Genomic DNA, 13,704 nt, shown 5'->3' with positions numbered 1-13,704 from the left:
GAGGGTACTAGGAGAAAGGTTAGCAATTGAAGAACATAGTGAAATACTTTATGTGGCATGCCCTTGCCATTGACAATATCATAAATAAGAACTGTACATTTGAATTAAAATATTTCACAAAGCCTGATAATGTTTTAAATAAGCTTATGAGTTTGCATTGGGCCACATCCGTAGGTGTCCTTGGCCACATGTGACCCATCATAGGCCCACGTTGGAGACACCTGAAGATGAGGCTGTGGTGGGGATGTGGTAGTGGCTCTTTCTCTTGGAGTATATTGTATCCTGAATTCTGGAGTACTGAACCATTTGATCCCAGAGTTCTAAACACTACAGTGGTCATGGGTGACAGAAAGTTCCAATAGTCATGGCAGACAGGGAGGCTGCTGAGGTGCCACTCTTCTTGTCTCTGCAAAGGAAATTCCTTTGAAAGCATCCCTGAAGTCACATGGCGTAAGGAGTGGGTTGACATAATAGATGTTTCCAGCTTAACCACAAAATAATTGTGTCTATAGTAATCTGTTCATTTTTTAAAATACATTCTTTAGGACTTCTGTATAACAACACCTCTAATTTGACCAATGTCAGTGTTACCACCTCCATGATAGCAGTTATTTGAAATTAGGTTCTTCATTAGTATAATTGACTAATGAAGTCATGTGCATCTTTAGCTTTAAAGTTCACATTTGATTTCCTTGAGAAGTTTAGGGGTGTTAAATCTGTTTATTTTATATTGTATGTCTACTTACAACCACAGCATACAGGTTGAAACTTTATATGTGGTTTTTACAAGATTTATAGACATCAAAACATATCTTGGATAATTCTTATATTCATTCCTGATATTTTCAATTTAATGTCTTCTCTTTTGTCTTCTCAATCTTATACATTTATATATTTATTTCTTTATTTTGTTTCCAAGAATTTTTATGTTCTGCTTCATTGATTTTCTGTTTTTGATTACTGACATTCTACTCTAATATTTAGGCTTTTGTTTTTTTCCCACTTTGTTTACACACTGTCCTTCTAGTTTCTTAAAGCTAAATGTGAGACAAGTTTTCTAATGTGATCATCTAGTAATATAATTTTTCCTACTTTTTAAAATTGTACCCTTAGTTTGTGGGTCTGTCATAAAATAATATCCATTAAATTCAATGTGTACTTATTTATTAAGGCTAGTTCTTTGCCTATGGATTACTGAAAAATGTATAGCTTGGTTTATAAGTGTTTGGGGAATTTTATGCCTTATTTTAATTTTTGGTATCTAGTCAAATTCCACTCTTGTTAGAGAACATATTATATATCAAGTATCTTAAATTTCTTGAGATTTATCTTATGAACTGAAATATCTTGTGTTTTAGGCTATGTTACCTTACAATAAAGTAATTCAACTAGACTTTCCATTTCTGTGATTTCATTAATATTTGTATGAAATAGGACTGCTGGTGCAGCCTCTAATGCAGGCCACTAAAAAGGCTGAGGGAGTAGGAACAGAATTCAGTGCGGATTTTGGCTGAAGAATGAGTTCACAGGCAGCCTGAGCATTTGGTGAGGTTCTACCTCAACATTAAAAGACAAGCAGAGAACTAGAGACACAAATGGTAGGATGCATGCAGAGCGTGGGTGGGGCCGTGGGTTCACGCTTCACTACCACAAAACACGGAACACTGCATGGACTCTGTGCAGTGAAGGACAGGGACAGGTGATCAGAGTTTGTCACAATACGGAAATAGAGAAACATATATAAATATATTGAAATACAAGAAGGCGGCACGGAAGCCCAAAGGGAATGAAGTGACTGATTGAGTTTGGAAATCCTCTATGGCAATTGATGGGGGAGTGATTTGGCCTTATCTTATGATTTGTATGTATGGGTCCATATCTTAGATAGATGAGCATCATCAAATCTTGTCAAGCAGGAAACTTGGATTGTAAATTATAGCCCTTGAGGCTACAATCTCTTCAGGTGCATGAGTCATTAGGAGTTAGTTTTCCCATGATTATGTAAGACATGGTAAATGGTCAAAGAACACTTCAAGTAGATGTGGCCTGATGTTTGAAGTGTGAGAGCTTTCCTTTTATTTCTGGTCTTTTGCTCCTACATGGTATTTATTTTGCCATTACTTATTTTCAAACTAAATAGACTATCATATTTGAAGTACTTCTGACTACACTCCCTCAAACCCTATCATATCACTCCCATTCATAAGTTGATAGCTCTTTTTCTTTGATTTATATATTAATATATATTTATATCTATATAATATATGTCTTATCATATATATATATATATGCACAAACACACATAATAGAAACACACACACACACCATGGCTTGCTGAGAATGATTTTTTTATTTTTCTGTACATATGATTTCGGGGCTGACCACTCTGCATTGGAGAATAAGAGGGTTCATCCTTGGGAAAAGTGAATGCTCCTTTTCACAGCAATGAATATGAAAAGATCCTACTACTTTTGCTTGCTAGATCAGCAAAATTTCTTACTACATTGTAAATCATATTCTTGTAACCATAAGTAACTGCATCTACTACTGCTCATCAAAGAAGCCCCTCTTTACAGCAAACAGATACAGTCACAGGAAACCATGACTGGACACATACAGAGATCAAGAGATCTTGGATATTTCAGCCTCAACAGACATGTTTACATCACAGTCCCTGCATCTATGACTCAGGGAACATCTCAGAAGGACACAGAAAGATTGTAAAAGGCAGAATACCAGGAAGTCTTCTGGGAAGCAGTCTCTCCTCAACACGGCTGCGTAAATAATAGTGTAATGATGGGAAAAATGGCTAGACATGTTAATAATGAAAGGAGGAAAGCTTTGTGGGGGTCTCATTCCAGACAAAGCTCATTTGTATTGGGTATGGAAGCCTGGGCTGGCAATTTTTTTCCAGTGCTTGAAAACTACTGTGACTTTTTCTTTCAGCTATCAGGGTTTTCCACTGATGAGTATTCATGCCTCAACTGTTCTCACCTAAATGTAAGGCATTGCATCTCTCCTGAAGATTTCAGTACCATTTCTGTTTTTAGTTCTATGAAGCTGGAATAGGAAACACTTATTGTCATAGCTTCACGTGACTTATTTTAGCTAGAGTTCACGCAAGCTTATGTTTTTCTTGAGCTCATTGTTTCTTTTACTCTTGGGTTTGCTTTTTCTTACTCTCAGGACTGTTAAATGTCCATTCCTCGCAGCGCTGGGGTTCTTTAAGCATCTGGCAGTTTTAGTTTGTTATTCTCATCATTTTGTTCTAAGTTTTTGTTCCCTCCAGGCTTCAGTTTGAATATCTTATCAGTGTATATTCTCTTTTTTCACATTCAAAATCCATTTGTTCCTGTCTCAGAGGCCTACAAAATCATAAATCAGGCCAGCATCAACTACAGGTCGAATGTCTCGTGTGAATATATCACTTAAATCAAGTGAAGGTAAGGCTGCAGCTACTAAGATGCATCTGAAAGTAAAATCTCTCTGCACTTGTGAACTTGTGAAATAAAAAAAAAAAAAAGAGTACAGAGGTAGTGTATGCAAGCATTAGCATCCCAGAAGAAAAAGGAAAAAAGACATGGTACACAGTTTCTGAGCGAATCCAGTCTAGTGAGGCAAATATGATTAGATTTTAAAGCTAAATGTGGTCAATTTGTATTCATTGCTCTGTCATGTGGGTCCATGAGGATCACAACCTCCCTCATTCCCTGCACTTTGCTTGCAGCAGGGCACTTTCTACCTAAAGAAGTCCGTGGAGAAACCAAAGAACATGGTTAGTGGTGGACCGCATGCGTTCTTCAAATGTTTGCCAAAAGATAAAGCAAAACACCACACAGACATAAAAACACTGGCATATCTGAAGGTAAAATTCAATGTACTTACTCCCTTCAAAAGTCTGTTAGAATTGATATATATGTACCATTCAGACTTACAGTAGTAGATACGAATGACATCTTTACACATAATGATAGATCAAAGTCGAGTAACATAATAAACTTTTGACGCATGTTACATTTGGAACAGGAAATCACAAGGATAAGGGTAGGAGAGAGAGGCAGAGGGAGGGAGGAGGGAGGAGGGAAGAGGGGGAGGAAAAGAAAGAGGAGGAACGGGAGGAGGAGGCCAAGGAAAAGGAGGAACAGGAAAAGGAGGAAGAGGCAAAGAAAGGTAGGAGGTGAAACTTCCTGATGTGAAGCAGACCGTAATCCTTGCTCTTACTGCAGACAGCCGCAGCAAAGTTTTATAATCCTGTATGTCAGCATTGAGCCTGCCCAGCATTCATGAGTAAACATGTAAGATTTAAGAGGAAAGGAAAAGCCTGTGGTCTAACTCTTCTCTTCCTGGGTTTTCTTTGCACAGACTGTATAAGAAATATGCTATTTTCTTTCCAAAGAGACAGTTTGGAAAGGTCAGAGTTTCAAATGTAGAAGCATTTTTAAATCCCATTATTTAGGCACAAGAAATTAAATCCTCCGGGGTTCTAGATTTTACAGTGTATCTGGGTAGAGGATGTCCTTTTAAGTGAGCTCCAGCAGCAAACTCCATTCACCTTCCCTGAAACTGCATTTGCATAGCATCCCTTGTGGCTCTTCTGTTTTTCACAGTTTTCTTATTTCCTTATGCTCCCCCTTCTTCAACTTATCTCCTCCAATTCCGGTAGCAAGTTTCTTCCAAAACTTAAAATCTGATCTGTCTTGCAAAAGGACATAGGTGAGGCCTGCTGCTGTGACATCAAAACCTCACTTGTACAAAATATGACATTGTACCTACTGTGTCAGACGTGGCTAGTTTCGCATTTGTTTCAAAATTGATTGCTATTGATCCCCAGGCCCTGTGACTTCAGAACCTTCATGTCACTGTCCCCTAATGGATATATTTTCATACCTTTCTCTTAGACTCACAGCACTGTAGAGATGTCTGATTTCCACATGGGGTTTGAGCAATTGGAGTTGATGGAGCACTCTAATTTACTGTATGGCTATGCTTGGATCAGTCTTTCCTTGGATATCCAGAGCTGACTCTGCATTTCTGACCTTTACCTTTCAATTAAAGAGTAGGGGGAAGCAAGGGGAGGATTAAAATTCTGCTGATTTTATTCTTCCTAAATAGCTATCACTTTTACAACAGCACGTGTGGGAATTTGCTTTCAGGGTTTTTATTTTGGTAGAAATCATCCCACTTTCAAGTCAATATTATAACCCCCTAGGCTACCAAAACTTATTTTCATCAATGACATTGTTTTGTTTGTCACTTATGGAGAATTGTAGCTCCTGGAGCTTTGCCAACCTCTGATATCGCCATTTTATTCATTGTTCTAGATTCTTGAAAAGGACGAATGTGCCTACACTTTGAAAATGTTAACCATGATTTATATATGCCTCCTTGCTGTCATTATGCCCCAGTGAAGTCATCAGAGGTTTGAACTGTCTCTCAGTTCTGATTTCCCCAAACCCAGGCTAATATACTTCTTAGCAAGCTTGTGGAACCAGTGTTATTATGTTAATAGCTGGGGTTCATCAGCATAAATTGCTTTCGGGTTATTCCTCAGTGTGTCTGATGCCATATTTGATGTTATGATTTGCAGTGAACAACAGAGGCCCTCAACAACTTAGTTGTCTGTGCTTGGCTGTTGCTTCAAGGGAGCTGAAGGGCTTTTAAATAAACTATGCATGACTTCCTCACATGAGACGCTACTTAAGTGGTGTGCATGACAGGCCAGTGCATTTGAGGGACGCTTAAATGCACCAGTGGAGATTTGCAGAGCCAAGCGACAAATCAGTTCCAAAGCTGAGCCTGATGAGACAGGGCTGGGCTAGAAGCCACTGAGTGTGGCAGGAGTGGAGGAGGTAGGGAGACGAAGACAGCTGTGTAGATGTGGGCTGAATGCAAACATTTTCAGAGATTTGGTGTTGGGCACTGGATGTGGCAATGAATGGGATGGATACTGGACAAGACAAAGTGCATGTTTTGGGAAACAATGTGAGTCACTATTGGAGAGAGAGAGAGAAACGTTAGGAGTTCATTCAGTGACATTTTCTGCTGTACAGCAAGTTTGAGACCTAGGTTATAATTTACCTTCTCTCAAATGATTAGAGAAAGACAGAGAGAGAGAGAGAGAGAGAGAGAGAGAGAGAGAGAGAGAGAGAGAGAGAGAGAGAGAGAGAGAGACAGAAGAGAATGAGAGAGAAAGAGGAGGGGGGAATCCCTACTGTCCCCTGCACAGTATACTCTTAAATGTAGTCTTGAGATCATATAGCTCATTAAACTAACAATCTATTTTTGCTCCAAGTATATTATCTTGAGCATTTAATAAGAGAGTAGAGTTTAAAATGGCACATATATTTTAGCACTTGATTATCTTTATTGTGTTTATGTCTTTCCCAACTAGAAATTTATGTGTTTTGAGTTGTGGATCATGTATCTGCAACCTCAGAGCTTAATATAGTACCTGGTATATTGTAGTTATCCCATAAAAGAATTGAATAGACTTTGGAATTACAGTTTTGCAAATATCCTCAATTTAAAACCAACCCTTTACATCAATTTCTACTCTATGTAAGGTGCCACACGTATTTGAATTTGGCCTCCAGCCATTCCACTGAGCTTCAGTTGTTGGCCGGTATCAATGAAAGGGACAGACTATATGCTTGTCCAACGTAGAACATTTATCTTTAGTCCCACCCCCAAGTAAGAATACTTTGCATGGCAAAAAAACAAAAAACAAAAAAAAAAAAACCTCTCAATTTTTTGATGTCTTCATAGTACATTTGATGAACTAAAGTACTTAGTGCTCAGGATACTGAGTACAAAGGAGGAGAAGAGGCCCCATTACTCAGGGTTGCTGAGGTAAATGAATGAACGAATATATGCTGCTTGGGTAACACACAATGTAGGCATCTAGCAACATTCAGAGAGAATCGAAAGAAAAAAAGCAACACTTCAAAAACTAAAGAAGAGTTGAAAGTAAAATTTGAGCCATTCTATAATCAATGCAAAAAGTAATGTCTACCTCTGCAGCAAACACGCACAAACTAATGGATTTAATAAACTTCACAGGACTCCAAAGGAGGAAAACAATAGCTGAGTTATTAGACAGCAATGCCTACGCTTAATCACAGAAGGCGCTTACCTGTCTCTAGCCAGGGGCAATCCACTGAATATAAGTTTTATACGTATCTTTACATGCACATGCATTTGCTTGCTGGAGGAAACTTCTTGGAAATTGACCGTATTCTCTATGCCTGAGTGCTTACTGCCTCATCCTTTCTAGATCTTCTTGGCTATCTTTCCAAGGTTCTTACCTTTAAAGAATCTTCTTAAGAACAGACAGCAATCACTATATAGAAGAAGGCTGTGCCCACAGCCCCAGAGCCCCAAAAGAGCAAAAGCTAACCCTTCGCTGTCCTGTGAATGTGCTTTGACATTGACTTCTGTCACATTCATGAATTTTAACTCCTTATAAGGTGGGACTTTTAAAGGCTGGCCAGATCTCTCCCCTCATGAGTGGATTAACCCCTTCATGTGACCATATATACAGATACTCTTTGAGAGGCTCTCCTTCAGGAAGTTCTTTTAACCTGGTCTCCCACATTTTCTTGCCATGTGTTTTCAGAGATCTACCACGGGGGGGGGGGGGAGGTGAAATTGAAGGAAAGAAGGTTGGGTGGCCCACTGGTATTGGGCCACTACCATGATTCATAATAAACCTATTTTGCTTACAAATTCTTAACCCAGTCTGTAGGATGATATTAGTAGCAACATAAAGTATATTAAGGCAGCACCATCTACCATGAAAAAAAAGTTACTTTAACTAAACAAATTAGATTAGCATTTGAAGCACTTTACACATGTGACAGATATCCGAGGGCCGCTGCAAAGCACAACAGTCACACCTCTCCTTTCGCGCTTGCTAGAGAAGTATTGTACCCCATGCACACTTTATTGGCCAGTGAACTGCGGGATTAAAAAAAAATACAACTCCTGCCAAGCTGCTGCAAACACCAGGCACTGTAGTTTAAGGGATCTCTTGAGGAAATACAAATCATTGCACTTAATGGCCTGACTGTACAAACACTCACTGAATGGTGTTTATTTCAGGATCCATGGTCATAAAATTTGTCAGTGGCCTCCATGCAGGATTAGCCTTTGCGGACATTTCACTTTGCCATCTAACGGCTTCGATTTCCATGGCTTCCGGAAAAATGAGCCTGACATTTTGTAACGACGGAGGGCGGCCTGCCTTTGATATCCTGGAAAGACTTTATTTCTGCATTTACATTTTAAAGAAATGGCAATGCTATATGGTATGTTCATTTTATGGTAATCAGAAATGAAAGGGAAAAGAAAGAACAGGCAGAGGAAAAAAGAAACGGGTGTGCAGAAAACATCTGATTGCCTCTGCTAGCGAGCACATTATAACTTAGCCGGTTGGCAAGGAGATGGCATCACTCAGCTGAGCACTAAGCCAGACTACTCATCTAATTTGACTGTCAATGAGTATTTTTCTTTCTAATATTTCAAAGGCTATTTTATAGTGCAGCATGTTTTCTGAGTTCTAGAAATTAAGAAGAGCAGAATTCTTTTTCTCTTTCAAATATTGTGATTAGAACTGGAAACACAAAGATCAGCTGGTGCTTGCCTTTAAGGAATAGGGTGAAGAAGGTACCACTCTGGCGCAGGGAAAAGCATGCTGTACTGGATTGCTCAGGTGATTAAATGTTGTCATCAGTTGAATTTATCCACAGGCATATAACTTGAGTTAGACTCATTGGGCACAGAATTATATATTTGAATTACAGAAAATCTAAACAGCTGTCTTTATGTGGACATAACTGACGCCTTTTAAAGCCAACCAGCAGCAGTACCAAAGTGCTCTTGCATGATAGTTTGCTGTTGCCATACCTTTTCAACACATAACTTCAGCTCTTCATCTGCCAGTTAGATCTAACAGTGACAACCTCCCAAAATTATCATGAACATGAAATAAGTACATAACCCTTTATGTAATGAAGGCTCCATAAGTTTGTGCTTCCTGTACATGTGGCTCTGCTACATTAAATATTGCAGCCTCTTTGTAACTCTTATGAATCCTTTTTGTTAGAATAGACAGATATGTGTGTGCTGGAGTTAGGCAAACTTACAGTGACATCCTGAGTAGATGGGCATTTCCTTATTACATATTAGTAGATTTCACTACCTTACTGATTATATCATCCTGGAGATATTTATTCTGTGACAATATTAAGATCCTCAGGAATGCAATGGATGGCAACTTTCTTAGCTCAAGTGGGAAAACAAAAGGAAAAGCAGGCTTCTAGGATGACCATGATTATTTCAACTAAGGATGAATGTTGTTCAAAGCACCACCCTAAATCTAATTAGCAGTGATTATATGTACATTTGGTGTAATTTTACGAACTTAGCACTTCTAGGAAAAGTTATTAACAGCGTATAATCTGGAAATACATTGGAAACCAAGAAAGAAAGCCAGATAATACTGGTTTAAGGAATAAATACATTTGTTTTGTATAAAATGCTTTGGGCATGTGTAAATGATAATTTGGGGGTCATGAACATCAGTGTCACATCATGACAAAACAGAGAATAATGGCTGATGAATTCATCTATTGTGTCAATATTCAAAGTGGTCAGAGAATATCTTCCTTTCAGCTTTTATTAAAGAAAATAAGATTCTTCTCTGAATTATTTGAGATTTTGCTCATTTATTATTTTTATTTGAGCTAAAATATATGACAAATCTTACCTAGCAATCTGACCTTTCAACAAATAGCCATGCAAAGCCTAGATAAATATATGCAGAAGACTGAGTCCAGACCCTTATCTCCCACTCTGTATGAAAACTAGAAATAGAAATGTATCAAAAGCATGTTTCAGTCCCAAAACTGTCAAAGTATAAGAGAGATACATAAGGAAAACACCTCAAATTATAGTTATAGGCAATGACTTTCTGAATAGAACTCCCATCACTAGAGAAATAATATCAGAGGTATAGGCAGGATTGTATTACATGCGAAGGCTTCTACACATCAGAAGAAATAGCTATCAGAATAAAAAGACAGAACATAGAATGGAAGAAAATATTGGCAGCTTTCACCCATAATAGGATTAATATTCAGAATACCTAATGAGCTTAATAAATTAAATATCAAAAGAACAAATAATTCAAGAAATGAGTGGGCAAATTTATTGATCGGATAACTCTACAAAAAAGATATATGTGGCCAAGAAATAATAACAAGGATATAGGAATAGTTTTAGCCTTCATGGAATGAAAATCAAAAGTACACTGAGGCCCCATTTCACCCTAGTCTTAGTCTTCATGAAAACAAGCACCAGTGAAAGCTAGCTAGGATGTAGAGGAGCAAATATAACAATAAACCCTTCCTTAAACTCTCTTGATGAGAATGTAAATTAGAACATCTACTTCTTTGTTATGTGAGGTTTGTCACATAACAAAAATAGATCTACCATATGTTCCAGCCACACTATTCTGCGTTTCTACCCAAATGAGTCAAAGAAGCATACAACAAACACACTATCACACCACATTGGTTATGCCACTGTTCATGACAGTCAAATTATAGAAGAAGCTTAGCAAACCATCAATAAATTAATGGGTTAAAGAATATGACCTAAAATATAAATGGGGTGTTATTAAGCCATAAAGAGGAATAAAATCAGGTTCTTTAGTAGGCAATGGATGGAGCTACAATCATGTTAAACAAAATCAGCCATTCTCAGAAAGAAATATATCACATTTCTTATATCAGTATCAAAAGTACTTTTAAAGAGCTTTAATGTATAAGAGAGACAATTTGAAAGGGGAGAAGACACAAGAGGATAATTGGTGGTAAATATGATCAAAGGACATTACATAAAGGATGATAGTGCCACAAAGAATCTCATTATCTTATATAATTATTATATACTACTTAAAAGTAAATTTTAAAAACCCCACAAATGGAACAAAATAGTTCACTCTGATGGTGAAAGTTAATTATATATTTTTGCAGCTTTGATAAAAGTTAAAGATTTTAGTAAGAAATTCTTTTGAATATTGGACAGGAAATGTGTCACAGGCAGAGTGAACAGTTATCTTTATGCAATGATTTAAAAGAATTTTGTTATTGGGAGATTTAGATGTCCTCGTCAGGTCTCTGAAGTAATTCCTCAGTTCTTGGATGCTGTGATTTAATCTAGCTAATCTTCAAGAGCATCATTATGTAGTTAATTCAACATCATCATTGGGCAATAACACTTTATTAGAAAACAAATCAGCAAAATGATAAATACAAAGTAATTGCATTTCAGATTTCTGCTGGTTGAGTCACAGATAGCTTAGCACACATGTGTGCATTCATTAACAGAAGGTTTTACTGCAAATCCATTTACCTTTTTCTCCCACCCTGAAATAACATGAATACCTGTGATCGGTCATTTAAATATTTTTGCTCATTTGCTTGCAAATTATTTAGAGGTTTAATGCGTTATGATTGATTTTCTAAGCAAATTGTAAATGTAGCTACTTTACAATACTAATACTATTTTCCTCCAGTATAATAGCCATGTTTTAGAAGGTTTTTTGTTAAGATGTCAGCCTATTTGTAATATGTACTATTATCACTTATTATACTGTACCATATAATTTAAGTATTACAGAAACAATTATTACAAATTAAATTTGTACTAGCTGGGTAAATTTCTGTGCACAGTAGTTAGGAACTAAGAACCTTAACTTTGCTGTATTTTAAATAATAATTAATATTTATCATTTAATTAAAATTACAAAAACTGCTCAAAATTCAATAACATTTATTCCTTTCTACATTCAGCATGCTTCTGAGTGAAATGTTTTCAATAGAAAGAATGCTGCTTGTACAAATCCTTTTTAAAAATGAAAAGAAAATAAATAGTTGAAGTCCAGCTGAGAATTTCCATCAGGAGTATAATTTCTCTAAAGCTGTGTTTGACAAAGAGTAGACATATAGTACAAATTGATATTAATGTGCATTCGAATAATGCATTTGGGCCATGTTTTACTACTACAAATTAGGTGGAATCATAATGTTTGTAGGTAGTAGGTTCATTCCTAGTGATTACTATAATTTTACATAAAGCAAACCTGAGCCTTCTCTCAAGAGACTATGCATTTGATGATGTGGTGTGATTTTATTGGAGCCTGCATTTCACAGTGAACTATTATCCTCACATATGAATATCTTAACTTTCTTATTCTATGTTCTTTGTTCACAGTGGGACCATAGAGCATAAGATGAGAACAGCATGAGGCCTGAAAGAGACTGGAGGATCAACTCCTGTTTGCAGTGACAAGAGTCTTGGAGGAGGAAACCTGTATCTTTGTGTGTGTGTGTGTGTGTGTGTATGTGTGTGTGTGTGTGTGTGTGTGTGTAGCACAGATAGTTTTACATATAAATAGAGTACCATGGGAGAGTGTGGCTTGCTAAAACAACAATAACCAAAGCAAACCAAATCAGTAAAATAACAACAACAAATATGGATGGATAAAGCAGTGGCTAAGTGGTTGGCATGGCAGCCAGGTGTTTCTGGTTCCCTACAGATCTTTAATTCAGTGTTTAGTTGGATATTATCAGAAGAGCCTTCAGATGTATGAGGGCATTTAAAAGAGTTAAACCAAGACCCTACACAAAAGAAAAAATGACCATTGATGTAGAGGGATATTAATGACCAATGAAAACCTCAGAGGCATACAGAATATGGCATTTAAAGATGTTTTTTATTACTTTAAAGATACATTTACAATGAGACGCGTTAACTCCTGGCAACACCCAGCCTACACAAAAGAAGATGATGAGCATCAAAGAACCTCCTTATGGAGATGGCTTCAAATGTGGCAAACCAGCCATTGTAAAATAGCCTCCTTTCGGCCACTGACAGAATTCTGTCTAAAAATGGGCAAGCTTGGATGTAGTCAGAATTGACAGTCAAACCCTGCCAATACAGGGTAAGCAAATCCTCAATAGTTTGCCTCACAAATATGTCTGTCAAATATATTGGGCCAGAAGGCTAAAGATGATGCTCCAAAGTTAGAGAGAATTTTAGGTGACTGTTCAGGCAGCAAACTGTCTCAGTCATCTTCTCATTTTGGAAGCTGCTAACCTGCACTCCCTGTCTACTCAAGTAATTAATTTTATTCCTTCCCAAATATCTGATAAGGTTGAAGATCCGATAACTTAGTCTTACAATTAAGCTTAGTTGTTTAGGGTTGAGATGCTTTTAGGTCTAGATAGATGTTTTAAGTTGATAATAATGAGATATGATAGATATTGATTTACATTCAGAATTTTAGACTCACAAGATAGGAAAGATGTTTTCTTCAAGGCTGCCAAATATAAATATCCAAAACACTATGAATGTAACATTTATATAATTCCTGAATAATTCCTTCTGGCCCAATATATCTGACAGACATATTTTTGAGGCAGGAATTATTGAGGACTTGTTTGACTTGAATAGATGCTGTATCAATATCTAAATCTTGTGAATTTTAAATATGCAAGATAGAAAACTTTAGATTATTAAATGATGTGCACAGTAATATTTCAGTTATATAAGTGGGAAAAATTATACTCAGCAATTAAAATAACTTATTTCTCATATTTACATATACATGCATTCATTATATATAAATATATATTTTAA

At 36.9% G+C, this 13,704-nt stretch overlaps 1 long non-coding RNA gene across 1 annotated transcript; it reads left to right on the top strand.

The window, feature by feature from the left end:
• The first annotated feature begins 355 nt into the window (after positions 1-355).
• LOC311601037 lies at positions 356-12,424 on the top strand. Its single transcript, XR_014780435.1, has 3 exons — positions 356-450; positions 8,101-8,306; positions 12,277-12,424. It is a non-coding gene; the product is annotated as an uncharacterized lncRNA (long non-coding RNA).
• The last annotated feature ends 1,280 nt before the right edge of the window (positions 12,425-13,704 follow it).

This window comes from Acomys minous (assembly GCF_964271855.1).
Source record: "Acomys minous genome assembly, chromosome: 1".
NCBI lineage: Eukaryota > Metazoa > Chordata > Mammalia > Rodentia > Muridae > Acomys > Acomys minous.
This window is presented reverse-complemented; position numbering and strand designations above follow the sequence as displayed.